We start from the raw sequence: 20,585 nt of genomic DNA, 5'->3' as shown, positions 1-20,585 counted from the left end.
GCATATAGCATATAATTAACTATTGATAGGGCATTTCTCCCTTATATTTATACATAATTTAATTTAAAGGCCTATGATGATGAGAGTGCTTGAGGCCTACCAAGATCTTAATCTGACCCTGTGGTGTCTTCCCAATACCCCATGCTGGCTACAAATAGCTGGTATGGCATACTGGCCCATTGCTGGCCATGTTCTTGCTGGTATGGTGTACCGGGCCCTCCTGGCTTTCTCATCTCTGCTTAAGGGCACATTGTCCCAATACAGTGGTTGTTCATGCCCAGATATAGGCCCAAATTCCTGGCAATTCCTGGCAACGATGGTTTCTTAAAATGAGTGGTATGAAAGGAATTAGGTTTCTGTTTTTGAAGGTTTGTTAATCTTATTTTGGGGCTTTATCTCCAGCAATTCTTGAGTTTTTTAAATTAAATTAATGGCGATTGCCTATCTCCTAGAACTGGAAGGTTTTATGTCACCTTTGCCTGGCTTGTCCTTGTCTTCCCCTTCATGAATGCACATTGACGCCATACCATTCCGTTTGGTTGTGGACGTGGTCTTTCTGTTTCTGGCCAAAGAGATTGGCCCAGTGTATTTCAGTCTGCCCAGAGGTCACTTGTGGTGTCTAGGGATCCATTCACCGATGACGGTTGTCCACCTAGTGTCTTGTCTGTGGGCTACATGACCCGCCCTTCTCCTCTTTGCATCCTATATCACCTGCACTACTTTGGTGACTCTGTTTATCTGATCTCCTCATTCGGTATGTGATCCTGGAGTGATGTCTTACACTTTCACCCGCTGTGATTTGTTCTCCAGTTCTGCTGTGTCTATTGCCAATAAACAGTCATCAGCAAAGAGAAGATGCGTTGACTTTTCTCCTGAATTTTATGTGGATGATCAAAAATTGGTGTTTTTTGGGGTTTTCTCTTTAGGTAGTCTGGATGAGTAATTTTATATACCTTACTCATTACAGGCAGTCCCCGGGTTACGTACAAGATAGGGACTGTAGGTTTGTTCTTAAGTTGAAACTGTATGTAAGTCGGAACTGGTACATATTGTAGGGGAAACTCTGGCCAAACATTTCTCCAGAGCTCAGTTTTATTCTCCCACACCTCACTTCCCTCAGTCCTTTATTCTCAAGCTGAGGTGTCTGCTGAGAAAAGCTGCTCCGCGTCTCCCTGGTCTGCTGGGGGGAAGCAGCTAGTGTGGGGTTGCCTCACCCCGTTTGTAAGTAGGGATCTGATGTAAGTCGGATCCATGTAACCCGGGGACTGCCTGTACTGTCACATATACTGTAATGAGTAATCTCTTTGTAATGCTCCCTAGTGCGTCTTAATGGAGTCCTATTTCAAACAGCACTGCATCTATGTACATTGGGGAACCTTTAGTACACACCAGTAAGTCTACACAGACCTGTTAATGCATGATGCGTGAATGTACTTGAGAAATCACACCCCTGTAAAAATCCACATTACTGCTCCGCAGAGACAAGCCCTGATGTACAATTAGCTATTTCCAGTGTTTTTCTGGTATTTATTGGATAAATACCAATTTAATTTGTTTTTTGAGTCTGGAAGTGTCTATTTGTTAAAACTTAAAATCAGAAGCCCTCAATATGAAGTAGCAGTAGGCATCCGAAGGCCTCGTCTACACAATTGCTGACTGGCATTCTAAGTTACACAACTTCAGCTCTGTGAATAATGTAGCTGAAATTGATGTACTTAGACCGACTTACTGCAGTGACTTTACTGCGGCAAGTGGACAGCTGATGCTCTCTTATCGATTGCCATTATTCTTCTCCATCTGAAGGATTACCAGAGTTGACAGGAGAACACTTGGCAATCAATTTATCATGTCTAGATATGCTAAATCGACCCCCACTGGGGCAATCACTGCCCATTGATCTAGCCGGTAGTGAAAACATACCCAAAGTGTCACTGTGCCTCCCCGGTTATCACGGTAATAAGGATACTGAGTTCTTCAGCTGGAGGCCACATTCAGGGTGGTTTCTGAAAACACCATGCCACAAAAAATGCAAATGGTTTGCCTTCAGCACAGATCTGAACACACTGCCCTAATTTAGACAAACGGTGTCTCATGTGGGATCCAGTTGCTAGCTCAAAATGCAGAGTTGGCATGAGCAGCTGATCCACCTCCTGAAAAGTCTTGCAAGTAACCCATTCCTACAAACAGGGAACCACCCTGCTTATCTTGGAAATAAACGAGGGGAGCCGTGAATAGCTGAGCTTGGCCCTGAGTGTGTTATTTCCTTTATCTTCTGGCTTGTCAGAAGAGCGGCTTTTAAGATTCCAGAAAGGTCTTAGGAAAGATACGGAGCCTGTTTCTTCCCTGTCTTGCTCTGGCACGAATCAGGAGTAATTCTGTCCCAGGCCCTGAAGTTAGAGCAGCGGGAAACCACCAGAAGTGGTGGAAGGATGACAGGCCTCGTATTTCCAAGTCAGAACCAAAGGCTGCTCTCTAATGGTATCGATCCACCAGGTAGCAATTCATGAAGTGCCTTTTTCTTGTGTGTACTTAGAAGTCCCGAGCCACAATGCACACACTACGGCTGGTCCCAGCCAAATCTGTTCAGGCTGCAAAGGTATCATCCAGAAGAGGGGTGAGGACTTTAACATCTACAGTTTCTTATTGGTCTGTTTCTTATTGGTCTGTCTTATTGGTCTCTAAAGAGCCCCAGCTAGTAACAGTGCCCAGGGGATTATTGATCAGCTGATAGCTAGATCACACAGTGCACTGGTCAGGCCTCTGACATACACCCAGGTTGCAGGGGAGGGTGATGCAGGCTTGTGCTTACTGGGGACACGCCAGGCAGCAGATGTGGGCCAGATGAAGGCCAGAGCAAGGGGCTAGGTGGCTCAGAGAATTAGCATAGGCCAATGGTTCAAATCTAACCTATAGTAGCAGTGATGGGACGCAGGCTCTGTCTCTGCTGGGAAGGTTTGGCGACAGAAGTGCTGTCGACGTGCAAAAGTAGGCAAAAGTGTCAAACTGGATTTTCTGCCTCCAACTGTCAACATTTCATGGCCACATGGCTAGCTCCCCTGTTGATAGATAGAGCAAAGCAATGTGGGTAAGCAGGCCACAGTGCCATGTTGTGGGAGGGCAGAGGTGTTTGATCCCTGCACAGCTTGGGATTCTCTCTGAGTTCTCCTACTGCATTCTCAGTTGCTGGGAGCAGTATCACGAGTAGCTCTATGACAGTGTTTCTGAAACCTTTTAAGATTGAGGAACACCAAACAATAATTTTTTTAATGAGGAACACCGAGGATTTTTTGTTGAGAAAAAAAGGGGGGGGGGGAGAGAGGGAGTTACTGACCAAAAAAAAAAAAAAAAAAAAATTTGGCTGCCCCTTTAAGGGCGGCCATTTTGAACTCTGTTGTTCTCTGTGGCACACCTCCAACTGCCTCATGGCACACCGGTGTACCCCAGAACACAGTTTAAGAAACACTGATCTATGAGCTCTGCATGCCCATGACAGCCTGGGGATGCCCTAGGAAATAAAATGCAGGTAAGTTGCAATTCCAGCAGTGTCACTTCACCACCTCGACGGCAGTGAGCAAGCAGAGAATAAACCACGTTCCCCCCAGCACCAATCATTGACCTCACCTTTGGGATCAAAGATCGTGTTGGTGCAGCTGCCAAAAACCAGGGGAGTGCTCCCAGGTGGAATAGGAAGAGTCAGCAATTGAGGTCTGTCTGCTGGTCATTGCCCATGCCCATGCTGATAATGTCAATGATTCCTATTAACTCCCCTTTCAGAGCATCCAGACACCAGAGACCATAAAAACGGCCATACTGGGTCAGGTCAAAGGTCCATCCAGCCCTGTATCCTGTCTGCCAACAGTGGCCAGTGCCAAATGCCTTCAAGGAAATGAACAGAACAGGTAAACATCAAGTGATCCGTCCCACTGTCACCCATTCCCAGCTTCTGACACAGAGGTTGGGACACCATCACTGGCTAATAGCCACTGATGGACCCGTCCTCCATGAACTTATCTACTTCTTTTTTTTAACCCTGTTATAGTCTTGGCCTTCACAACATCCTCTGGCAAGGAGTTCCATAGGTTGACTGTGGAGGAAGAGGAAGGCACATGGCCACGCAGGTATGGTAGGTGGGTTAACAGCATCACAGCCACGTTGCTGGGAATGGAGGAGGCGGAGCATCACATGTTGGGCCAGCAGATCCATGTGGATGTCCCACGATCCATAGGGTTTGGCCAAGCATTTCATATGACTCTGCAACTAGCAGGCCACAACTCTGCCTCGTCCTCATTAGCAGAGCCTCTCTAGGTCCTATGTATTGTTTGAAGTCAGCTTTTTCCCATTCATAGGCTTGAAAAGCGATGGTGTGGCCTTTAGCATGTATATCAGTTGCATCAATCACTAGGAGATTTACCCAGCATTGCTCACATTCTTAATTCAAATACGTTTTATTGTTCATTTAAATCGTTGTTCTTGGGATAAGGGGTTCAGTATGCAGGGTGCACTGGGGAGAGAGGACTATCCCAGCCCTCTATCACTGCAGCAACTTGAGACCAGGTGTGAAGTGTCTCTCTATGGCCACTGTAGCTGCAGCATAGCTGAAGAAAGTGTGCATGTCCTCCAGGTGGGAGACAGACACACACTCAGACACACAAACACCCAAACTCCTTGAAATATATAGTAGATAGCTGTCTCTTTCTCCATCCCTGCCTGCCCAATGGGGTTATAGCTGTCTCCGTCCCCATCGCTTGCCCCTTGCTGCCCCCTGTGGTCATTATACAGTATAACTGCCCCTCCTACCAGACCCCTTCTTTTCCATTTTATGAGAACCAATCAAATTCCAGGCACATCCCATTGTCCTGGCACAACCAACCCCCGACGTTGCTTTAAGTTTTAATAAGAGGAAGCTGTATACTGAATTTGGTGGTCCTAGCTCTTCCCATTTAGGAGGAGTTTTTGAACTGAGTCACAGATGGACAGACAGACAGATGGACATTTCTAAAATATATAGTAAGAAGACTGGTATTCTAGTAGAGGCCCAAAACTTAGTTCAAGGCCCTATTGTGCTAGGCACTGTACTTACACAGGATTAGAGTCAGTCCTTTCCTCAGAGAACTTGCAGATAAAGGCCAACAAGAGACTCAGAATGTGGAAGAGATGTGCGCTGAGTCACACAACAAGTTAGTACCAATACTGTGAATAGCACCTTAAAGTTAGGGTGTTGATGCCCTGTCCAGAACCCTCGCTAATAGACACACTGCCCTTCTGATAGTAATCTATGGCTGTGTCTAGACTGGCCAGATTTTCTGGAAAATCAGCTGCTTTTCTGGAAAAACTTGCCAACTGTCTACACTGGCCGCTTGAATTTCTGCAAAAGCACTGACTTCCTACTGTAAGAAATCAGTGCTTCTTGTGGAAATACTATGCTGCACCCATTCAGGCAAAAGTCCCTTTTGCGTAAAAGCTTTTGCACAAAAGGGCCAGTGTAGATAGCTCAGATTTGTTTTCCGCAAAAAAGCCCCGATCGCGAAAATGGTGATCGAGGCTTTTTTTGCGGAAAAGCACGTCTAGATTGGCACAGACGCTTTTCTGCAAAAAGTGCTTTTGCGGAAAAGCGTCTGTGCCAATCTAGACGCTCTGTTCCGAAAATGCTTTTAACAGAAAACTTTTCCGTTTAAAGCATTTCCGGAAAATCATGCCTATATGTTGCCCATACACTGACAAGGTGAAAAAGCTCTGCAAATATATAGACTTGGCCACAGAAGCACATAGCTCTCATCATGCACACAGAATGGAGTGAGCAAAGGTCTAATTTATGTTTGCTCCTGTCGGGAGGGTGAGCTTGACATTTCTATCTGCCAGAAGCAATGGATTGCAAAGCAGACCTGCAGCGAGAGTTTCTTTATGCTAAATCAACTAGCAAAAGAAATTAGTTTTGGGTTCCACCGAAAGGGGAGACTTAGTCATTCTAAATAGCCATCCTGAGGAAATCGTTTCAATTGATTCAGTTGCGGTGTCCGTATTTTAAGCCAGTAAACAAACAAAGCACAAACTCAGAGCCCAGGTGGTTGAAAAAGCTGACAGACCAAAAGCAGCCTTGCAAAAGTCACCCCATTTTCCAGGAGGGAAAGAATATGTTGTGACCCACACACAAAATGAGTTGCTTTGCTTGTCAGTGTGGTAGAAGAAGCCTGGGGAGGAGCGGAGATTTTGGATAATTTTTTGAGGCTGATCTAAAGTGTATCAGTCTGGGGCAGTTTCTGCACCTTTTTAGTCTTCAGTGGCGATACAAACATTTTGGTTGGGCGGATGTAAATTCTGTCAGTGCCCCCAATTTTATTATTATTATTATTTCAACTGTGGCCGAGCAAAAAGGGCTCAGCTCAGGGCTGCACTGTTCTGTGGCTCAGATTTTCCAATCTGTGTAGGCACTTCACTCCTAATGAGTCCAGTGGGCCCATGTAAATCCATAGTAAGGAGGCATTTACATTGCAATGAAAAGGGCGAGTCGCAGCGTGAGAAGACGGACCTGCACTACCTTTAATCTTGACCTTTGATGCTAGTCTCTAAGGCCGGGGTTGTCAAAGTGTGATCTGCGACCATCTTGCAGGTGGCCACAGGCTTGAGGCTTGCCCCTCCCGCAGCGGGGAAGCTGCGCTGGTGCTCTGGTTCCACACTCCCCCCCTGAGGTTTTAGCACTAGGTTCCCACTGCAGAGTGGGGGGAGAGTGAGCCTCATGAGCCAGATCTGGCTTGTGGGGAAAGGAAACAACTCCAGGAGTTGCGTCTTTTCCTCCCCCTGGCTGGAGGAATGGCAGCGCAGGAAACTGCTCCTCTGGAGGCTTTCCCCACTGCTCCTATTGGCTGGAATGACAGCCAATGGGAGTAGCAAGGGGTGGAGCCTGGAAGTGGTGGGAGGTACAAAGCCAGGTAAGCACCTCCTCATCCCCTTCATGCCCAGACCCTACACCCCCATACTCGTCATGCACCCCTCCCCTGCCAAGATCCCGCACACCCACTCCACTCCTGCACCCTCCTGCCCACAAAGAAATACCCCCCACCCACAGCTTACTCCTGCACCCAACCTCTCAGCCAGCCCTCCACCCCACTCCTGCACCCTCCCTCCCACAAAGACCTCACCCCACCTGCTCCTGCTCCTATTTTGTCATCGAGGGTGGTTGCCTGATGGTCCGCAGAAACGACTGTGTTGAGTGGGATGGGCCACGGGCCGAAGTCTTTGACAGACTCTGTTCTAAGATACCACTGGGCTGCTCGTTGTTTTTAAAGCTACAGACTAAGGGTATGTCTACACTACAATGTTAATTTGAACTAATAGCCGTTAGTTCAAATTAACTTTCATAGGCGCTACACAGGCAAACCGCTAGTTCAAACTTAATTCGAACTAGCGGAGCACTTAATTCGAACTAGGTAAACCTCATTCTATGAGGACTAACTCCTAGTTCGAATTAAGTAGTTCAAATTAAGGGCTGTGTAGCCACTTAATTCAAACTAGTTGGAGGCTAGCCCTTCCCAGGTTGCCCTGGTGGCCACTCTGTGCACAACCAGGGAAACTCTTCTGCCCCCCCTCCTGGCCCCGGAGCCCTTAAAGGGGCACGGTCTGGCTACAGTGCCTGTGCCAGTTGCAAGCCTGCCAGCACCCCACTCCCAGAAGCAACGCCCACGGGCGGCGTGTAGCACGGCCAGGACAGACCGAACCCTCCGGTGTGGGGCACTTTCGCCTCCTCCCCCCCCTCCTGTTTTCCCTAGGGCGGCCCATCCCTTCCTTGCAGCCCCTCTCCCCCCCCCCGGCCCAGTGACCGGTGGGTGCCATACCTGCATGAGCACTGCCCCGACGGTGGATTTCCCCACGCCGAACTGGTTCCCGACAGATCCTTAGCTGTCCGGCATGGAGAGCTTCCACGGGGCAATGGCCATACTCTTCTGGAGGGGGATGGCGGGCCTCATGCGAGTGTCCTGTCGCCACAGAGCAGGGGCGAGCCACTCGCAGAGCTCCAGGAAGGTGTCCTTCTTCATCCTGAAGTTCTGGGTCCACTGGTGGTCTCCCCAGCGCTCCAGGATGATGTGGTCTCACCAGTCGCTGCTGGTGTCCAGACGCCAGATGCGGTGGGGTACACTAGCGTCCGGGCACTGCTGCGGCTCCTCCACGGCCCCCAGGGAGGCCAGGTGGAGAGGTAGGGGGCTGATGTGCACCAGGTGGTGCAAGGCAGCCTCCAGCCATTGCTGGCAGGCTTGCAGCGGCAAGTTCAAAAACTGGAGCAGCATGCCCAGGGTGAGCTCTGGCTCCATGTTTCCAACTGCTGTGGCGTCCCCAATGGGAAGCACCGACACAGGCAGGCGGAGAGGAAAACGCTTTGCTGTCCTTCGGCGAGGTAGTCAAGCAAGCGGAAAAGCTGAGAACCAGCTGTCCAGGGGGGTCCCTTTAAGCATTAGCCTCAGACAACAGCCACACAAAGCAACTACTGACCTGATGCCCAACCGGAACCAGTTTCAGCTGCCCTTAAATGTGACCCAGCGTCCAATCAGTGTGGTTGCGCTAGTTCGAATTAGCAAAACGCTAGTTCGAATTAGGTTTTAAATCTAGATGCGCTAATTTGAATTAGCTTAGTTCGAATTAACTAATTCAAATTAAGTTAGTTCGAATTAGTGCTGTAGTGTAGACATAACCTAACATGGCTATGCCCTGAGACTTTTTACCTTTAATCTACAGGTTGCACCTCTGTAAACTGGAACTCTCTGGTCTGGCAACATCCGTGGTCTGGAAGGAGCACAGATGTTCCAGGATCAGAGAGTCCCAGTCAGCTACAGGGGGGAGGGTATCAGGAGCCCCATGCTATGCAGAGGGTGTGTGTGACAGGTGACCCAGTTGGGCTGTGGGGAGGGTGCAAGAGCTGGGAAGCACAGGATGTGGCATGGCTGGGCTGTGGTGGGGGCGAGGGGGGGGCAGGAAGGGCCAGGAGTCAGCTCATGGCTCAGCTGGGCTGCAGGAGGAGCTGGGAAGCCTGGTGGGAGGGCAGGATGGGGGAGGGAGGGCCAGCAGTGGGCGGGGGAGGGTTCAGAAACGACCTCCCTTAGTCCTGAGAATTCCCTTATCTGGGACCAGTCAGATCAGGGTGCTCCGACCTGTCGTTAGTATGGCTAAAATTGCAGCAAATATGAGGCAGCTCCACCCTGTTACAGGGCAGTGCCGTGTGTACATACCTAGAGTGCCAAGTATGTCATATGCCACCTTCAGTGACATTTTTAGCCATGCTAGCTGGAGTAAAGCTAGTGGTACGCCTGCCTGAGCTGCCTCCATTTGCCGCGCACATACCCTGTGACACTGGTCCTGTCCTGAAGCGCTTACCCAGCAGTGGGCAACCCGCTGCCCGGGGGGCTGCATGCGGCCCATCGCGGTTCCAGGTGCGGCATGAGACACATTTTATGTACCGTTGCCCACGTGCAGGGTTCTCAGATTCTTCTAGTTTCCATCTGCACAGTTATTTTTTCCTACTGGGATTACTGAAGCGGCACACACAGAAAGCCAGGCCATGTGAAGTGAGGGGCGTGCTGATCGCATACCACATCCAACCAAAGCCCTGCTACGGGTCAGTCGGCACCCCAGCACATTGTAGGTAGGGAGGTGCCATTAGGAAAACTACCCTATCCCGGGAGACCGTCTGAGTTATGACAGTCTTGGGGCCCACTGAGATGGAGGGCTACTCGTGTGGCTCGCTCCCTAGTCTAGGCTGCCCATCTCTGGCTTATAGTCTACGGCTACATCTACACTACAAGTTTTTTGTGCAAAAACCTGGGGAGCGGCCACATCTCAAATGAGCTCTTGTGCAATTAAATGGGCAGTTAATCGGCAGAACAGAGAGCTATTTCCACCGCAGGTGAACCTCCTTTTCTGAGGCATAACTGCTTTTAGCACTACAGCTCTTGTGCAAAAAGGCCAGTGTGAACGCTCCAGAGGGGTTTCTTGCACAGGAAACCCCTATGGGAAAAAGCACAGGTGCTCTGCTGGCCATTCTGTAAATGGCCGTTAGAGCTTTCTTCTGCAAGAGCGTCCAGCAGTGTAGATGTGGCCTGCAGAGATATAGAGTGGGAGGGGAAAAGCCTTGTGAAAACTCATGCATTAGGACCAGTGATAGAGCAGGTTGCAGATCCCATAGCTCTGCATGCCCAGGACTTTGCCATACCCACTGGCCCACCCATCCAGGAAATCAGCCTCTTTGCAAAGACAACTCTCATTAGCCTGTGACTAGCACCGTTGCTGGAGTGTCCTAAATTGTAGCAATTTGCCTAAAGAGTCAGAGTACAACGTCGGCTCTGTGGTTTGGAAACCGGGCTTTGATGCCTTAAAAAACGTGACCCATTGTCTCCAACATAACATGTCACTGAAATCTATTACTTGGGTCATTTTTCATTATATTAGTAATGGGCCAACCCAGAGCATCACAGCTGAACCTCCCTTCCCCCCCAAAATGCGTGGATGGTTTTACCTTGGAAATGTATTTGACGGCGCTCTGTACTATCGTTGGGAGCTGGAGATGTATGCTGGGTCCCCTAATAAATTCTTGCCTAGATGCAGAAAAGAGGCATTTTCCCATCAAATGGCATAATGAATTGCATGCACATAATCAAGTGTACGGGCGTTGAACAGGTCTATGCTGAAGAACTGGAAATTAAAGTTTTGACAAGATGCCTGCTATTGATTATGCAACCCTTCAGGGCTGTCTATTTGCATAAATAATCTTCCTCTGTTAAGAGTAAAGGAAGCGGGACTCAGACAGCACTAGGCTGTGTCATTACTGAATGTATTTCATTTCCACCTTCTTTCTTTGCTAGAAGTCTGTCATTGGCAGTTCAATTGTTTGCATGTGATTGGCAAAAGCCCAAAGCGACAATCACTGTTTGTGTGCAGTCTGTGTTGGCAAAAGCTGTCGGAGGCAGGGCTGGGGGATTGATTACATGTGGGTATTTGTGTGACACACTTACTTTCCACGGTTTCTTTTTTATTCTGTTTAGGCCACTCGGTTGACACAGGGTGGCTGAGATTTCAACTTCCTTTGCCAAGTGTTGCTGGGTATAGTGTGACCTTGTCCTCTCATTCCTACACCCCCTTTTCCTTAGATAATGGTTAGGGCCCTACCAAATCCGCAGTCCATTTTCATCAATTTCACGGTCAGTGCGTTTAAAAAACCATGACTTTCATGGTTTCAGATGTTTAAATCTTAAATTTCACAGTGTTGTCACAAACCATGAATATGTACTTAAAATGGAAAATATATAAACAGAGAAATCCCTTAAGACTCCGTGTTTCTCAAACTGGAGTCCTGACCAAAAAGAGGGATTCATATCCTCCCCTCAGTCTCCTTTTTTCTATACTGAAAAGTCTCAGTCGTTTTAACCTCTCTTCATAAATAGGAAAGAACAATTAGTTGCACACATCCAAAATGAGAACCACCTAAGAAGGGCTACGCATCTATACGGCTTCCTTCTTGCGCAAAAGCCTATGCAAATGAGATGCAGATTAGCATATTGCCACACTTCATTTGCATAATTAATTAGGGACCGTTTTGGCGCAAGAGGCTTTTGCGCAAAAAGGAGCTGTGTAGACTGCTCCTTTTTGCGCAAAAACCCCTCTTGTGCAAGAGCCATTCTTCCTCATTTTTCCCATTTAGAAAAGAGGAGATTGAGAAGGAACATGATGACTGTTTTCAAACACCTAAAAGGTTGTTACAAGGAAAAGGGAGGAAAATTGTTCTCCTTGATCTATGATGATAGGACAAGTAGCAACGGGCTTAAATTGTAGCAAAGGGTGGTTAAGCACACCTGCAGCCCAAATAAGGAATAAGTTGGCTAGGGAGGTGGTGGAATCTCCATCATTGGAGATATTTAAGAGCAGGTTAGACAAACACCTGTCAGGGGTGGTCTAGATGTTGCATGGTCCTGCCATGAGGGCAGGGGGCTGGACTTGACTTCTCGAGGTCCCTTCCATTTCTATAATTCTGTTCTATGTTTTCATTCTCTCAGGCCTTTGGTGACCAAGGAAACACTCAGGACGGAATCAACCCCTCATTGAACTCCAGTGCCGTAAATGGAACTATATCAAGGGTAAATTGTTCCCCAGCTGTCACAGGCTGGAGCTTTTTAGAGCCTAATTCTGAAGGCCTCATTCACGCTGAGTGGTACTCAGCATAAGTCTTCACTGCAGAGTTAGCCTGGGTGATCAGCACCCGGATGAGCATCGCCCAGGTGTGAGCAACCTCACAGCAAACCCATCTTTGAGGGTCCCATTGATTGAGGGTGGCCAGGTGTCCGGTTTTCAACTGGAATGCCTGGTCAAAAAGGGATCCTGGCAGTGCCACTGACTGGGACCTTAACAGTCCAGTCGTAGCCCAGTAGAGCTAAGGTAGGCCCAGTAGAGCTAAGGTAGATAGATACCTTACCTGCCCTGACTCCGCGTGGCTTCTGGGAAGCAACAGGTAGATCCCTGCCGCTCCTAGGCATATAGGGCTTCAGTGACACTCAGTGTGCTGCCCCCTCCACACACTCTGATTCCATAGCTCCCATTGGCTGGGAACTGCAACCAATGGGAGTTGCAGGGCTGGTGCCTGAGGGCACAGGAAGTGTGTGGAGCCTCCTTGGTCCCCCACATACCTAGAAGCCACAGGTATCTTCTGGCCATTTCCTGGGAGTTGCCTTAGGTAAGCACTGCCGGACTCCACACTCCCGCCTTTGCTCCCAACCCCTTTCCACAGCCCAAATCCCTCAGCCCCAGCCCCACCCCAGAATCTGCACCCTTAACTGGAGCCCTCTGCTCCCTGCACTCCAACATCCTGGAGAAAGGGGGGAGCTGGGGCCTGGAGAAAGGAGTGGAGCAAGGGTGAAGTCTCAGGGAAGGAGCAGGACGGGACCAGGAAAGGTGTTCAGTTTTGTGCCACTAGAAAGTCAGCAACCCTACTCAGATCTTTGCTCTGCCGTAAGCAGAGCTGCTTGGTAATTCTTGCACAGTGAACTGTGGGAGGACTTTGTCCTTCTGGGCACGGTTGTGGGAAGGCAGTGGAGGACTGTCAACACTTCAGTGATATAACTGGCATCCTCACAGCAAAGCGGTCAGGTTACCAACCTGAGGGAAACCTCTGTCCAAGCCCTAACCTGCTGCAGCTTTGCTAGTCTGGCATGATCTGAGGAAGTGGGTCTGGCCCACGAAAGCTCATCATCTAATAAACCATCTTGTTAGTCTTTAAAGTGCTACATTGTCCTGCATTTTACCTCAGCTAAGGGGGTTTTGTGTGAGGCTGGGAAAGAGGTTGAGGCCACATCTGGGTAAATGAACTCTGTGGACTGATCCTCACTTATGCAAACAGTCCCTTGGACTTCCAATAACTTCCGTGGGACTCCTGTCAATTAGGATCAGACAGGCAAGCCCTTAGGATGGGATTTTCATAGGAGCCCAGGAAAATTGTGTCCCACTTCCATTGTATTTAAGTAGGTGTCCTAACTCATTTGGGATCCCGTGAGAATCCAAAGTGATCCCAATTTGCTTGGAGCTCAGGGAGAGATGGGGGGGGGGGTGTTTCCATGCGCTGCAGCCATCTTGGGATCATGCCCTGCATTCCCCATAGGCAAATGTTACCAGTCAGATGCTTATGAGGACTGAGAGAGCCAACCAAATGAGTCTCTGTGGCAGACACTCGCACTCACTCTTTGTCCATTTTGTTCAGAGCCCAACTGGGACAAGCCACTTTGTCACTGAACCGGGACACCGGAGCTGAGCTGTGAAGCCTGTTTCGGGAGGGGTCCCTGCTTTGTGTTACCTCAGACTCTGTGGAACTGCCCTCAGCATCAAAAGAAAACCTCACCGGGTGCAGTTAACTGACACACTGGCTCTTCGAAGAACTGGAGAGATGGTCTGCTACGTAAGGCATGTGGTTGGGAATCAGAAAATGTGGGTTGTATTGCGGCCGACTTGCCTGCGTGCCCTCCGGAAAAGCCACTCACGGTACCGCACGCAGAGAGCTCATCAAAAGGCAGATGGGGTGTACAAGTCTAGAATTATGGCCGAGGACAGATTGAATGAGTTTTGCTGATCTCTCCTCAGTCTCCGAGCATGCGATGCTTTTTCCTCGTGTCTCACGCCTCACAAGGACTGCACTCAGGTCGAGAGAGCCCACCTGCTCTACTCCTCTTAAGTACGGGCCCTTCAATCTTATCCTGCCAGGAAACAGGGGCTGCTGCAGCAGAATGTCATCATGAAATATGTTCTCGGTGGTGACCAGGCTCACTCCATTTCATGGGCCATATTCTTGGCTGGTGTCAAGGGGGAAAACTCTGTGGAAACCCAGGCGCTGAAGATGCGGCCCGGTGAAAAAGCAGGTCACTTCCTGTGATCTGTTTTCACCACTTGATATTGTATCCATTGCTACTTACATTGTCAGGCACAAGCCAAGTGTTTTATATACCCAGAGGAAGATGCAAACCCTGCTCTGATGAGCATGTAGCCTGAAAAGATCCTGATGGATGAAGGAAAAGGGACATGATAATGAACTGATAAGAAAAGACTTTGTTACGGCACCAAAATACAGTGGTGAATACCCCTGCAGCCTTAGAGGATCCCAATAAAATGGACAAGCCATATGAAGACGTGGACCAAGGTTTTCTAAATTAGAAGCCTGACGTTAGGCTCCTACATCCTTATTTAAATACACAGATAAATGGGCTGGTTTTCAATTGGTGCAGAGGATCCAATAGTCCCCCCACGCTCTCCTTGCCCAGTACTTTGAAAAAAAATCAAGGTACTTTTTCCTATATAGTTAGGAGTGATGCTCGGCCTAGAATTATGACTGACAGGCAAAATGAAGGGGCAATTTTTTAGGAACGTGGGCAATCCCAGACTCCTCTGCTGCTCTCACAAATGCCATTATTTAATTGCTAATTCCAGACCTTGCTGCCAGCCACATTACACATCAATAGAGGCCAGGAGGGGAAAAAGAAAACAGTATCCACCTACGTGAGGGGGGGATTTTAGATAGGGAGAATGACTCCCTCTGGAATTTGTCAGTCAGTTGATTTATCGCTCTGGTTATTATTTCTGCACATCCGGGTCTGCATTTTGTTAGACTTGTGCAATTGCCAGTGATTGTGGCTGTAAGAGCAGGCCTTTGTGAGCAAAAAGAGCCATTTCGGGCAACTGGCCATTTGAGTGCACAGTTAAGGCCATTGGATGGAGTTGCAAAAATGATGTACAAATTACGCACGCCCCTATTAACGCTAATCATGGAACCAGAGAACACTAGAACTGGAAGGGACTTCGAGAGGTCATCGAGTCCAGTCCCCTGCCTTCATGGCTGGACCCAGTACCATCTAGACCATCCCTGACAGATGTCTATCCAACCTGCTCTTAAATAGCTCCAGTGATGGAGCTTCCACAGCCCCTCTAAGCAATTTATTCCAGTGTTTGACTACACTGACAGGTAGGAAGTTTTTCCTAATGTCCAACCTAAGCCTCCCTTGCTGCAGTTTAAGCCCATTGCTTCTTGTCCTATCCTCAGAGGTCCAGAAGGACAGTTTTTCTCCCTTCTCCTTGTGACGCTCTTTTAGATACTTGATAAGTGCTGTCATGTCCCCTCTCAGTCTTCTTTCCAAACTAAACAAGCCCATTTCTTTCAGCCTTCCTTCATAGGTCATGTTCTTTAGACCGTTAATCATTCTTGTTGCTCTTCTCTAGACTTTCTCCAATTTCTCCACATCTTTCTTGAAATGCGGTGCCCAGAACTGGACACAATACTCTAATTGAGGCCTAATCAGCGCAGAGTAGAGCAGAAGAATGACTTCTCGTGTCTTGCTGACAACACTCCTGTTAATGCCTCCCAGAATCAGGTTTGCTTTTTTTGCAACCGCATCACACTGTTGTCTCATATTTAGCTTGTGGTCCACTCTGACCCCTAATGTTACCAGAACAGTGGCTTGCAGCACATGTGTGTATTTCTTTAAAATTGCACAACAGCAGCATTCACAAATGTGGGTTTTTGCAGGTGAAACATACCCAGCATGCCTGCCTTTGAAGATCTGATTTGTATCACTGCAAGGGCAAGGTACTCCTGGCTGGCTGAGCTGTTTTCACTAGAGGACTATGGTGTCAGCAAAGAAGAAGACAAAGTGGTTTTACACAATCTGTGTGACCACCCAGCCCTGTGGGAAGGCCAGGGACTGGCTTACTCCGTAGTATAAGTTATAGTAGACTTAGGGCTGCTCTAAATTATGTCCAGCTGCCCCGGCCCCATGGAAATGAATCCACTAGGTTTTTCTTTTGTGACAGCAGGACAGGGCAGCTCGCACATGAGCTCACATCTGGCTCTAACTCATTAGCAGTACATATATATGTACCTCCCTGCACATGTACAGGGATCCCTTCACACACCACTGGCATAGCAGGGATGTAACACAGCTATTGCGGAACAGAACATAGCTGCTTTACCCAGCCGTACCAGACAGCAAGTGGAATAGCAAACTACCATCTGACCCTGAAGGGGAGGTGTTGGAGATGTGGCATGACTCGGTGTGGAACTTGCCCTGGACACCTGCGTTTAATACCACTAACAATTAGGAAAAATATTATGGGATCTTTCTAATGATAAGGGCTCAAGAGTCAGGACATTGTGGTTTTATTCGTCATCCAAAAGATACAAACACCCATTATAGTGTCCCAAGGTTAGACTCCCAGTGACATATAAAGGCACACTGACAATTATAACTTGGAGCATCACTTGTGCTGAAAAACCATGTCTTTCGTTAACATGGGGCGTGCCCCTAGCTGACAGTGACCATGCCCCTCCTGCAAGGTACAATTGCATCACCACCTGGGCATCTGTTGCCTTCATCCGTTGAGTTGCTGAATCAGTTGCTAATCAATGGAAAATGTCCCCTCTGCGCATTGAGAGAAATCAGTTCACAAAGAATATGGAGGCAATGCCTTTATGATGGTTTATTGCTTGGTTTCAGCAGTGGTAGCCATGGAAGAGGAAGGAGCCCCTTGGACACAAGGAGGTACTTCTGAGATGAACCAAATACAAAGGAAACGAGGAGGGCACATGCCATTGAGTGTTTACAGTACAGTACTGGAACGTAATAAATAACACTGGGTAAAAGGTCATAACACAAGGCAGCGTTTTGCTGGCACCAACTGAAATGGCTGAATCTCCCGGTCATGGGGCATATGAGGTGTCTTAATGTAGATGAATAGAAGTCCTTAGAGACATCACGGAGTCTCTGGTCACGGTCAGCATCACTTTCAGCTAGCATGCTTTACATTTAAAGACTATTTACAGGCCAGCTGAGCAGGGATGCTAAGAGTGTGCACAAGACGGGGAAAGGTCACATTATACCAGCTAATGAACAAGTTGAGTTTTGACGTGAACGTCATGCTTGGAAACTGGGGAGAGGCTCTTGAATCCCAAACACCTTTGAAAAGGTGTATTTAGAATCCAGGTGGTGTCAAAAAGGTGCATTCTGTTTTATGAGCCCTTCCAAGCACCTTTGTGCACCTGTTGATAGTACAGAAATCTGGGCCTGGTTCTAAGGTGGTGGGACTCTGTTGTGCTACTTTTCAGTCAATTGGCACCTATTGAAGATGTAACCTGCAGAATCCATGTCACGGTTCCTCCAAGAGCTCATCTGAAGGGGTTTCTGGCCCCACTGCCTCTGTTTTGTTTATTTTGAGTGCTCTAATTCTGCCCTTTAGAGTCCTGTGTGATGCCGGGTATTTGAAATAACAAGACTTTGAAAAATAAGGGTCTTAAGTATATGAGGAAACTCACTGCTGGCTATTGCATGTGAATGAAGAGCCAGCTTTTTCATCTGGTAGGAAGTGGAAGAGACACTCTGTTGACCCTCCCCCATGGACCACGATCCAGTTCTGTGGTATTTTCTAAGGAAAAAATTAACATGTTATGCCACTTTAATTTTAGCAGGTTGTCACAAGGCTGTGCATTAAATACTGTTTCTGGAGCGGTGAAAAGAGGTCGCTGAAGTTGGAAGGCGAGATGGGTAAAGCCATTCCTTCCAGGTCATTTTGGGTACGTCTAAACTACATGGCTCCGTTGACGGAGCCATGTAGATTTGTTTGTTTGGCAAAGGGAAATGAAGCTGCGATTTAAATAATCGCGGCTTCATTTAAATTTACATGGCTGCCACGCTGAGCCGACAAACAGCTGATCAGCTGTTTGTTGGCTCAGCGCGCTAGTCTGGACATTCCCCTGTCAAAATGAAAGCCTTTTATCGACATCCCCGGTAAACCTCATCCTGCGAGGCATAATGGGGATGTCGATAAAAGGCTTTCAGTTCGGCGCGGAGCGTCCAGACTAGCAGGCTGAGCCGACAAACAGCTGATCAGCTGTTTGTCGGCTCAGCGTGGCAGCCATGTAAATTTAAATGAAGCCGTGATTATTTAAATCGCGGCTTCATTTCCCTCTACCAATCTGTCTAATCTACATGCCTCCATCGATGGAGGCATGTAGTCTAGACACACCCTTTGAGATGTCTGGAGCAGAATATGGATCTGGGACTGGGATTCACTTCTTCTCTTGCCAGCTTCTAGTGTAACTGTGGAGTGACACCATGGACACCAGTGGAGTCACTCCAGATTTATACTAGTGTAAACGAGAACAAGAATTTAGTCCCTGGAGATTTGGAGCCTATTGTGGAGGGTAGATTAGACCCAAAGGCCTCAAGTAGGAGGTCTCAGGGTTCTGTCACACTCCTCCCAGGAAAAAAGCAGTGGAGAGGTTCTTCAAGCGGCCCACAACGATTGTGAGGAAGCTACCAATCAGAGGGGCTGCTGGAACAGCCCATCAGGGTCCAGCAGACCCATATAAAAGGAGGTGCAGAACAGAGCAGTAGTTAGTTGCTGCTTGGAGCTGGAGAAGAAAGGAGTGCATGCCTGGGAGGGAGAATAGCTGGATTATGGACAGCTAACAGGAAGGAAGCCCTGGGGCTCCATAGGGCCAAGAATATTTAAAGTCTGAGCCCAGGAAGGACCAAAGGGACAACATTAGAAGAGTACTGAGACAGGCCCTGGTGGACTGTACACCCTAGAAGAGGGTCTGTTCACAGGCAGACAGTGGGGACAGAGATCGGAGAAGTGAGAGGCTCCTGGTGGACTCTAAAGACCGATCCCAAGAGTTTGCTAGCAGGGACTGGCTACTGGGATTGAATAAGGACTGAGTCTGGCTGGAGGGCTACAGGAAGATGATACTGTCTCCGTGTCCTTGAAAAAAAAACCTGAGAAGTACCACAAGGGCTCACCAGAACCAAAGAATGCAGATGCACCCAACCAGAGAGGATGCCACGAGAGGTGGGTACCCACTCTGCCACACCCATCTACAATGGAAAGGAAAATATAGACCTTTGCTTCCAAGCAGGGTTGAACGCCTGTCCATGAGAAGGGCCAGATTGCACTGTGAAGCAAGGAGCTCTGGATTTTACTCGGTCCAGAGAAAGCTTAGTACACCCATGATCACTGCTGAGAGTCCAGGGGGAGGGGAGGGAAGAGAGCAGAGCATCACGGCAGGCAAAAGTTCTTTATGCACACGTGGATTTTGTGGGAATAGCTCTACTCAGAAGCATTGAACAATGGTGCTACCGAAAAGCTGGGAATCGGAGTAGTGGGATGGAACATATTTTTAAAACTGTAGTTTTAAATCTGGGCTCAGCCCTCTGGAAGTACAGAGAATAAATGTCACAGCTCAGAAGTGTTGCTTACGATACAAAAAGCACAGCCGAGAAGACACGCCAACAAACAGAGGGCCACGTGAACCAGCAGGAAAGCAAGAAAACGCTCCCAACAAAGAAGAGTGTTGCCGTTTCCAGGTTTGCAGAACATTCTTTAGGTCAGATCATAAAGGGAAGCGGCTTTATAAAACTTTGTCAGTTTTTGCCTCAGCTAGATACCTGCCCCCCCCCCAGCTTTATTCAGTGTTCTGTTGTTATACAGGCAGTCCCCGGGTTATGTACAAGATAGGGACTGTAGGTTTGTTCTTAAGTTGAATCTTATGTAAGTCGGAACTGGCGTCAGCCGCTGCTGAAACTGATTAGTTTCAACAGCGGCTGAATCTGGACGCCAGTTCTGACTTACATACAGATTCAACTTAAGAACCCCAGGCATCCCCAAGTCAGCTGCTGCTGAAACTGATCAGCGGCTGATTCCAGGAAGCCGGGGGTAGGGGCTTCCTGTAGTCAGCCACTGGTCAGTTTCAGCAGCAGCTGACTTGGGGACGCCTGGGGCAGAGCAGCTGGGGTGCTGCTGGGTTTGTCCAGTAGCTCCGCCGCTCCTCAGCGCTACTGGACCAACCCAGCAGCACCCAAGCTGCTCTGTCTCAGGCGTCCTGATTCAGCCGCTGCTGAAACTGACCAGCAGTGGCTGAATCAGGACGCCTGGGGCAGAGCAGCTGGGGTGCTGCCGGGTTGGTCCAGTAGCGCCCAGAGCGGCGCTACGGGACCAACCGGCAGCGCCCCAGCTGCTGTACCACAGGCGTCTGGAGCAAAGCCGCGGAGCACGGGGGCAGCGGGACAGCCCAGACGCGTCGT

The sequence above is a fragment of the Pelodiscus sinensis genome, chromosome 2, assembly GCF_052426305.1.
Source record: "Pelodiscus sinensis isolate ZL-2025 chromosome 2, ASM5242630v1, whole genome shotgun sequence".
Lineage (NCBI taxonomy): Eukaryota > Metazoa > Chordata > Testudines > Trionychidae > Pelodiscus > Pelodiscus sinensis.
Note: the sequence above shows the minus strand (reverse complement) of the source record.